At 29.4% G+C, this 10,893-nt stretch overlaps 1 long non-coding RNA gene across 4 annotated transcripts; it reads right to left on the bottom strand.

Annotated features, from left to right (window-relative positions):
- Nucleotides 1-1,960: 1,960 nt before the first annotated feature.
- On the bottom strand, nucleotides 1,961-9,301 carry LOC126265868 (uncharacterized). 4 transcript variants are annotated; one of them, XR_007548342.1, is made up of 5 exons: nucleotides 9,164-9,301; nucleotides 8,841-9,108; nucleotides 7,219-7,340; nucleotides 5,534-6,575; nucleotides 1,961-2,782 (listed from the first exon to the last, which is right to left on the bottom strand). It is a non-coding gene; the product is annotated as an uncharacterized LOC126265868 (long non-coding RNA). The 4 variants fall into 4 exon arrangements; XR_007548340.1 differs by having other exon boundaries at nucleotides 1,962-2,782; nucleotides 5,534-6,561; XR_007548343.1 differs by having other exon boundaries at nucleotides 1,962-2,777; nucleotides 5,534-6,561.
- Nucleotides 9,302-10,893: the final 1,592 nt, after the last annotated feature.

Genomic DNA, 10,893 nt, shown 5'->3' with positions numbered 1-10,893 from the left:
AGTCAATCAGATTCACTTAAATTTAAATGACTTACTAAAAATTATTATTTTAAACATTTACTAATTTCCATTTCCAACTCTAACCCAAATAATATATATTCTTTGAAGAAAATTGGTATGTACCAGTTTTGAAGATTATTAAATTCAAAAGAAAACTTCTTTTAATTTATGTTAAAAATTACATTATTTTACTACAAAATAAAGTGTCAAAAATATTTGAGAATATCCCTATTAAAGTATTTTTAAAAGCGGATAATCGAATATTATCAATAGTACATTAATTATGTCATTAATTGATATTCTTAGGTAATTTTGACACCTTATTTCATGTATTGGTTACTCAGAAGAAATAAATTTAGAAGAATAATGAAATTTTCAACTCTGGTTCAAATAATATTTCTCTGTGAAAATTGGTATGTACCAATTTTGGAGATTATTAAATTCAACGGAAAACATGTTTTTATTTAAACTGAATATTACATCTATTTCAGCTAAATTACAGAATAAAGTGTCAAAATTATCTAAAAATATCACATTTAAACAATTTTTTAAAAGTGTATAACTGAGTGGTATTAACAGTAAATTAACGTACCAGACAAAATTGAATTTGTGGCCTTGTTGATTCTAAAAATGGATATTTTATGAGCAAAACGGATATGTTAAATCACTAAGTGATATTGTCAGGTAATAGTAGAATACCATGTTTGTTACAGAGAAGAATAAAACTCAGATAAATAATGAAATTTTCAACTCTAGTCCAAATAATATCCATTATTTCTCTATGAAAATTGGTATGTACAGTAGGAAGACCCGTCTAAATTTAGAGAGAGACATCATGCATAACAGAGACGTCGAGGACTGTCCCATAGTGGGAGAATTACTGTTTTTACTGTTCATGCTATCTCTTTCAGGATTCAGATGGATCAAACTCTTTTCATATTGTATATATATATATATATATATATATATATATATATATATATATATATATATTAATCTCTAAATTTGTGACCAATAAACAAATACATGTACAACATAAAATGATGCGGCGTCGCCACTTTGTCCCTATACAGGTCACCTCCCCCGAACTCCAAATGCTGTCCATCGTGTACAGCCGTCACAAATTTATCGTGATCATGATCGTGATCGCTCTCCTTTCTGTGTTCGTCGTTCGTATATAATAAAAGTAAATTATTTCAAGTTATAAAATGATTCAATATTAAAATAGTCAAATAATTATATTTAATTATATTGTTTGGTTCAAATTAATTTAAAGTTTTCGTTTTTTTAATATTAACATTTGAAATTAGTTCAATTAAACAAACTTAATAATTTAGTAAATAATTTAAAGTTCTTTAAATATAAAAGAAAATTTCTCTTTTGGTTTTCATTAATTTGAACTAAATTATTATTATGACGATTATTATTGAACGAGTCGTGCTGTGGAATTAATAGTCTATACCAAATTTATTCTAAAAAGTACCAATGTTTAAGATTTATCAGTAATTTCATAATTGAATATTATTTGCCACACTTTGATATAAAATAAATGTTTGTCCTAATACGCACAATGTTCCTACAAATATATTGTTAATTTTTAACCTTTACTTATTCTGTAACTATATAATTATTTTTAATAGTTAGAATAAATATATTATGTATTTAAAATATGCACGTAGATGCACTACAAAATCATATTATTTCTCTCAGAATTATTTTATTGTATAAGATTATTTTAATAATTATATAATATATTTACGCAACCATTGAAAGTACAGGACTCACATTCTGCCGTCTAAAGTTATATCTTGACAAAATCATATATTTAAGTTAATATATTTATTATTTCTTTACCATAACACTCCAGGACTATCTTGAGGATAATTTGAAAGTACAACTAGGTTCCATTTTACAAGTTTATTAATACCAATATCCGATATAATACAAAATAATAAATTACATTTTCAATTCATTCAATTTATTTTTAATATCATTATTACAAACTTGAATCATTATATTGATTCGTTTAACGAGTTTTTACGTAAGATTTCAATATCGTAATTAATAACGTTGCCCTGTCTCAAACTTTCAATCAACGATCCAGGTGCAGCCTGCATATTGTGCTTGTTCAATTCTACGCTCGCGTATTTTTTGTGAGTGGAGCAAGTACCGCTATAATTGGCCGCAGTATTATCCTCCAAATTTACGAATATAATATCATAATGGTACGTAACATCTGTATCGAGGATCGAGTAAACCCCAAACCAAAAATTATCTTCCGTCTTTCTTACGCAAACTATGAATAAATGTCCGTCGAACTTCAATGCCTCCCTCCAACAATTGGCTCCTTCGTCGAGGCCCCTCAATTCATAAAAATCAGCAATATCATCCTTGAAATTATGCGTCTCTCTTAAATGATCCTCCATTGTGGTGTACAATCCCGACCATGTGCACCCGTAACTAGTAAACGGACACGGCAGATTTGAATAAACGCACTTGTCCTCGTGCGTCATGACTTCCAGTCCCTTGGCACTGAACTCACGGCCGTACTCCGCATTTTGGCAAGGGAAGACAAGTTTGTAAAATATCCTCTCCAGGTTTATGTTCCTGAAATCGCTCTTCTGGCCTCTGCATTCAGGACATTGATTCATACGCCTGGAGCAGGATTTGCAGCAGCTGTGACCGATGACGCACATTCGGATTGGTGGTTTCATGTAGTCAAGGCATACGGCACACTTGAATTCGCTGTTCCCGCGAATGTTCTCGAAGTTACACTCCTTTTCTAAAATTGATATGTTATAATATTGGTATGACAATTAGTAATGGGTATTTAATTAGATTTGTTCATTAATATTTTGATCAATAGCAACGCAATATTTAAATATGGCACGGGCTTCTATCCGAAGGTGCCGGGAGGATGGAATGGAGCTAATGAATAAAATGGTTTAAAATTTTTGTTTTAGGTAAGTTATTTCTTATATTTTTTAATAAATAAAGTCATACTTGGATACTATTTTTTGGAAATCAATAATTTAGTACCTAAGATGTTTACTTTACATTACATTCATATTAGAAATAAAATAACCTCAAATTTGAATAAGATGCTTCATATATTAATACTCTTTTTATTATCTGTTGAATAAATTAATGTTATTTTGTATGTTAAATAGTCTGCCGCATCATTGATTTAACCAGAATAGACTCGGCACCTTTATAGATAGATTAGGTAGTTTTATCAAAATATAGAATTTTTTTCTGTGATTTTATTTTATAATTTTATGAAATTCAGCCATGAGTTCTCAGCCTCAATCTCTGTCTTGTTACTGTCTCAAAATGTGTTTCAATATATATTATGTTTCAATACATATTATAGTGATGTTCATAACCCTAATTTCAAAAATAAATCGCTTTTTAAGCCACCTTCCAATTCTAAATTAAATTTAGTATGGCGTATAATTTGTCAATTTGTAATATTAATCCTTCTATCAAAACATGTCATGTTTGTGAAGACCATATCTCTCCACCAGATTTCACTATAACAAGAAAAATTTATCGCCTTAAACCTAAAACAGTTCCTTTGCCACCATTACTTTTTCATTCTCATATTCTTTCCACTTCCAGGGAACTTAATTTTAATGTTTTTGAAAATTTATTGTCTAATTTGAATTATTTATTTTTATGTTGTTTGTTATTGTTGTTGAAGAAATTTATTGTGTTGTATTTGTATTTATTTATATATTTTTGTTATATATAATATGTGGTATACAGAAGACTGATGTATTTTTTATAATTTACAATAAATAATTTGTAATAAAAATGTTTTAATTCCATAGCTTGTTTTATTTCTCACAATTCACCCTATAATATACCAATTAATTTGAATTTGAAACTATTCCTGCCAATTTTGTCAAATGTCAAATACAGAAAACTATAAATATATAACTACAAATCAATTTATCGTTTAGTCTTGTTTCTCATTTTTATTAAGAGGTTGGTATTTTCTGGGTGTTCTGTGGGGAGGGATAAAAGAAATGTCTAGGGCTCACCAATTCAAATATGCCAATTAATTATAATGTTGCCACATTTATATTATTTCATAGTTATTGACGAAATGTATATTTATTGAAACATGTGATTTTTTAGTAGTTCCCATTTTTAACAAAATACATTTCACTTAATTATATTTATATTTCATAAAATTCACAAATAATGCAAATTACACACGATATTCAAAATTTGGGGGCAGATAGACCACGACCAAAATAAATCTATTTTTTTTTCTAAAATTCTTGCTGAAGATAATTCAGCTCCCTAAATATTAAATTCAATTCAATGTTTAAATTTAGTTTGAATTAACTTTTACCGCAATGATACGTAGCGTAGATTCACCCTATTTTCTACGTTACTGAATAATTTTTGCATGTTCTTTGCATACAGTAAATATTTAATTCAAATTAAAAAAATATATTTAATTTAAAAATAATAAAATAATTATTAAATTAAAAAAGTTAAAATTTATTTAATTATTTTATTTATTTTAATTTTAATATTTAAAAAGAAAACATTTAATTTAACCAAAATAAAATAAAATTTAGAATTAAAAATATAAATTATCAAATTTAAATAAATTAATAAAGGAATAGCAAATTAAAATATCTAAATCTAATACACAATATTCTAGTTACAATATATATTTATTTTAAATGAAATAAACAGTGATTAAAATATTTTGAAAAATAGATTTAAGTAATTTAAAAATTAAATGAAGATGTAGAAAATTAAAGTAATTTAGAAGTAAAAAAAATAGTGAATACAATATTTCAATAATAAGTTTAAACAAAGTAAATACAAAATTAAGTAAAGATTTAGAAAATTATAATAATTTAGATTTATTTTGAAGTAAAATTTAAATAAATAACCAAAACAAGTGAATAAAATATTTCAACATTAAGTTTAAATAAAGTAATTTCAAAATTAAGAAAAAATATAAAAAATACAAATAATTTTAACTTATTTTAAAATAAAGTAAACAAAACCAGTAAATAAACTATCTGACACTTCAAAAAATCGACGTATACTTCTAATCAAACAACTACAAAAGAAGAAATAAAGAGTAGTAAGATACTGGTACCCATCAGGAATGCAGACGTACCATACCTTTCAGTCAGAAGGGAACATATATAACAAAATAATTGATGAACAACCATCGAAAAGAAGGAAAACAATTGCGGATCAAGGATCTAGAAGAGTAAGAATGTATCATGACATCGACCCGGACACTAGACCTCAGATTGAAAAAGGAAAACACAGTCATTTTTGATACCCTATGCATATCGGAAACACCATGGTATTGAGCACCATTCCCCTATATTAAAGACAAATATGTAAGTACGTGTTCACAGTACAGAAACTGTCGTAGTGTTGCGCATTTATCCAGGGTTGTTTTGATTTTGTGTTACAGAATTTATTTATATTTGTATATACAAGTTGAGTTGTATTACGAAAATGAAACAACTGTAAAATATATACTTACAATTGTAGGACTGTAGAGTTTGTGCTACAGGCCCCTGGTCCGAGGCGAAGCTTGCGCTCCAGTTAGGCGTCCACTTGTGGTTTCTCTGATTGTCTCGCTTGCTGTCTGTCGAGCAGAACAAAGTCACTTCCTGACCTCTAACCTCTTTGTAGGTATGTCCATCGTTCATCAGATCCACTCCAAACACTCGTCCATCGTAAGCTGGCATCGGTCGACGGTCACCGCCAGCTGGCTCTGCCTTTTTGGGTCCGCCTTGTCGCTTCCAAAACCTGATAGTGTCTCAGTACAGGGGACAGGTCTGCAGGCCTATTCGTTTCACACATTCTGGCGAGATGACGTTGCCCTCGTTACCGGAGTCTAGGTACACGGTCAGATGTCGTTTGTCCTGAATCGTAGGAAATCGTGTCCGATGTGAACTTCTTCTTGTCAGTTGAAACTTCGTATGGAATCGCAGCCGGCCAGTCGTCTTTTGGTTTGCCATCATCGGTCGTCTTTCTGTCTCTGAGGCGACCTAGTGGTTGCGAATTTGGTCTTTGGAAGAACGGCCTCGGGTTTGCTGTAGGCGGAAGCGCAGTGGTGGCCTTACGTAAATGTACGCTTCATCCGATTTCATATGTCTTGTTGAGGAACTACAGCTTCGCCTCGCTTTGTAGCTGCATGTGTGCATGTCCCATGTTGAACCGGTCGGCGCCGCCACTGTTGGTGGTGGATGGCGGGTTGATATCCCTTCGGCTAGACACTCCGCTATACGATTCAAATATGTGCGTACCTTGTATCGCGTTGAGGAACCGTTCCTCGAATCGTCTCACTGGCTTGGTGTTACTTCTCCTGTCGCATTCGCTTCACCTCGTTCAGAATCCGCCGATCTTCGTCCTAGTTCAACAGTTCCCACCTCATTTCGAGATCTCCGATCTCATCTATGTGGACGTCCACTGCATCCGTTGGATCCGACGGAGGGGAATATCATAAAATTATAATGCCTGCTGGTTTATTGGTAGATGTTCTTCATGGATATTTTGGAGCTTCACCTGATGGTATAAAACTTTTATATGTTATATTGTGTATTTTTATAATTAAATTTTTATATTTTCAGGAATTATTACTGAAAACGAAGTTGTGGAAGTCAAGTGTTCTTATAAGACCTTCAAGGATGTTCATTAAAAGAAGCAATGAAAGACAACAATATAGAACTTAGGAAAATTCACGAATATTACTTTCATACAAGATCAATTAAATATTATTGTAGCTAATCTGTGCGATTTTATTGTATACTAGCAGTACTCGCGACTTCGTCCGATAGCGTGTTGAATACGATCAATATGATTAACAATGAATGATGCGTTCTATCTAATTGTAATAGACTTCCGTAATCTACAATTTGTAAGACGACTATCCCTATCTTGTTTTTAGAGATTTGACTTTCTTTTAGACATAACTAAATATTAGAAAAAAACAACTATTTACGTTACTAACTAAATAAAATAACCTATAAATAATTTATCAATTTCAATGTAAATCTGAATATTGAACACAAATGTACTTAATTTATAATTATTTATAATTATTACTTAAAGGTAAAAAAGGAAAGCAGTAAAAATGTAACAAAATATTTTGAATTATGATAAGATAAAAAGAACGGATCGGTGGAATTATAAAAGATCAATTATCAATCAAATCAAACTAACAATCAATCGTTGGTGGGAGAAGTGGTGGGAGGTGCCCGACGTGACGGCCCAGTGGTGGCGCATGCGCATGAGCTGAACGTGGTACTGGACAGTACTTGGACGTTGCAACATTACTTTATTTTCTAAAATAAAAGTAGTCTTAGTTACTCCTTATTACATCATCTACCTGCCAATAAAAGTCACTTCCCATTTCAGAGATTAGTCGGAACAAACAGAAAGAGAGACAAAAATTGTAAAAAATGTTATTTTGGTTTATGCATTTATATTCAAATGCATGTAGTAAAAAACGGTTATTTCAATATTACAAACACACACTCTAATTTTATAAATATGTGTAGATAAAAAATATTTTGATTTTAATTTAACAGATCATAAATATTGTATTGTTTATGTTGAACAATAAGCAGAATTTTCTATTAAGATTTTCAGGTAAAAAATGTACTATTTACAAAATTCGATAATAACTATTCAAATAATGAAATAAAAATATATATTTACATCACATAAATTTGATTAATGATGAATAATCAATTAACTCCTATAAATTTTTTAAAAAATTATATTATTTTTGAATTCCACGTGTGATACGCACTCACATTTAAATTTTATTGCTATAATAACTGGTACAAAAATGTACAATTTTTTCTGATTACGTCCAATCAATAAGCCATCTATGATTATTCCGATTACGAAATTTTAATATTTTGCTAATTTGGAACAACTCTAAAAAACACAATATTTCTCTCGGAAAATTGTCACTGTACACTTGTTAAATCTAAGCATTAACATATAATATTTTATTTACCAAAATATTCTTTATTTTTGGAGTTATTTGCAGTACAAACAAGTTTGTTCATTAATATCTTTGTTATTAAACTATGTCATGTTAAAGATCAAGAAGATGCTGCTGAACTTCAATGGTGGCACTTTATTCCACGCCCGCTCCTGATTTAAGACTACGGGAAATTGGCGTCAAATGAACTAAAAACCACATTATTGCCCTAATGCATCCAAACCCAAAACCTACCCAGGTGGCTAAATTCGTATCTCCGGGTCAGTAAAATGCCTATATCTTCGAAAATAATTTAAATTTTCAAAAATCTTCTTGTAGACATATTCTTAAATAATTAAACCTTGAAAATATGAAAAAAAATCGATTTTTTTGAATTTCTACACTAGAATACCCCCTTAATAAGTATAATAACTAAATCAATTCATATTATATTTAAAAATGATTTGTACAGATTGAACATTCTTCAGTGAACTAAATCTAATTGATTGTAGTTTACAGGACTTAAAATGAGAAAAAGAAAGTAGTGTAATTTAATACTTGTACATAAGCAAATTTACATTTGTACTAATTACATAACATAGACAAGTTAAATATATTCAATTGCATGAATATTAGTTCACATGAATGAATATAAAATTATTTAATATTAATTAAATTAACCTTAAAGTGGAATATGTTTTGTTAAACTTAAATATTTATATAAGTAATTAAACAGAAAATTATTTTTTAACTTTGATTCTTTGTTTAAAATGAAATATTTGAAATGTATATTAAAGAACATGCATGCATCATTTTCTTAACATATTCAAATAAACAAAATGTTACTCACCTTCAATTATTCATCTCGCAGTTTACCCAAATTACAAGAATAGCATTATAGCATCGCGTCTAGATATTCTTTTTTTAAACCTCCAATTAAACTTTGTCATCGTCACCTAAAATTATTACTAACTTAACGTATTCAAATTGATTAATTGATATTCTTAATTTAGGACATAAGGAGATTTTCAGATGGAGTGGCTTCTAAGAAACCACGACTCTTAGACACCAAAGTTTTATGCACCAACACGTGGTCCTTGAATTTCTTCAGTTTTAAACTACAATATATAAATTAGAATGTAAACAAAAAATACACAAACAGGACAAACTCACCGTCACCAGGACAAATATAGCACACGTTATAAAATCATTATCCCAGGGGATGACGAAGAAAAACCTGGAAAATTAACTAAGGTCTCCGACAATGCTCGTGGTTGTTCCGTTAGCGATAAGTGTGGCATTTAGGAAACCGATTTTCTGTGAACTGGTTATTTTCGTTAGACACATTCGGCGTCTTTCGACTCGGCTAGGTTCGGTTTCTGAAACGGACGTAACTGCCGATGATCCGCATGCTTATGTAGTTTTTCACAAACTTGAATATATGTGAAACTTTCCATACCCAATTAATTATTTATTTATATTATATATTACATTATGTTATGTTGTTATGTTAATTATTTATTTATATGCGCATTAGTATTAGAATACAATCTTATATTGTACTTCCTTTTTAATTATTTTTTCACAATATTATATTCCTCCGAGGTTGCAATTTGATGATGTTGCAATGACGTCATGCTCTAGTATTTATACCATAGTTTCTTTGTTAAGTTATTCATAGGAATCCCTTGCATTTTGTAACAGCATTCAATTCAGATATTCAATTCGATTCAACAATTCAACATTTCTTCAGCATTCCATTCTAACTAGAATTAGAATCACTTAATATTTTAATTATGTAAAACTGTATTATAGCGACCTAAAATTAAGTTGGTAACTCTGGAACCTCGAAATTGGACTCAATATTGCTGATGTGAATTTCTATATTTTTTAACATTTCATTTCTTACATGTGTTTACCCACAGAACACCCAAGAAGTACCAACCTCTTACTAAAAATGGGAAACAACACTGGACAATAAATTGATTTGTAGTGTTTAAATTAGTCAATAGATGTCGCCTTTATAGTTTTCTGTATTTGACATTTGACAAAATTGGCGGGAATAGTTTCAAATTTAAATTAATTGGTATATTATTGAGTGAATTGTGAGAAATAAAACAAGCTATGGAATTAAAACATTTTTATTACAAATTATTTATTGTACATTATAAAAAATACATCAGTCCTCTGTATACTTCATATTATATATAACAAAAATAAATAAATAATTACAAATACAACACAATAAATTTCTTCAACAACATAAAAATAAATAATTCGTATTAAAATTCAAATTAGACAATGAACTTCCAAAAACATTAAAATTAAGATCTCTGGACGTTGAAGGAATAGATTGACTAGAATTCAAATTAGACAATGGATTTTCAAAAACATTAAAATTAAGATCCCTGGAAGTGGAAGGAATATAAGAATGAAAAAGTAATGGTGACAAAGGAACTATTTTAGGTTTAAGGCGACGAATTTTTTAGTGAAAAACATGACATGTTTTGATAGAAGGATTAATATTACAAATTGACAAATTGAACGCCATACTAAATTTAATTTAGAATTGGAAGGTGGCTTAAAAACGATTTATTATTAAAATTAGAATTATGAACATCACTATAATATGTATTGAAACATAATATAATATATATTGAAACACATTTTGACACAGTAACCAGACAGAGATTGAGGCTGAGAACTCATGGCTGAATTTTATAAAATTATAAAATAAAATCGCAGAAAAAAATTCTGTATTTTAATAAACTACCTAATTCCCATTGATCGAACCTTCCCAATCTAGTTGGAACCTAGAATACCCACTTTTAATAATATATATAATAAGATTAACATACCTAAAAAGTGCAGAGTTTATTCTGGTTAAATCATTGGTCCGGCAG

This window comes from Aethina tumida, chromosome 6 (genome assembly GCF_024364675.1).
Source record: "Aethina tumida isolate Nest 87 chromosome 6, icAetTumi1.1, whole genome shotgun sequence".
In the NCBI taxonomy this organism is placed as follows: Eukaryota; Metazoa; Arthropoda; class Insecta; order Coleoptera; family Nitidulidae; genus Aethina; species Aethina tumida.
Note: the sequence above shows the minus strand (reverse complement) of the source record. Positions and strands in the feature narration are given on the sequence as shown.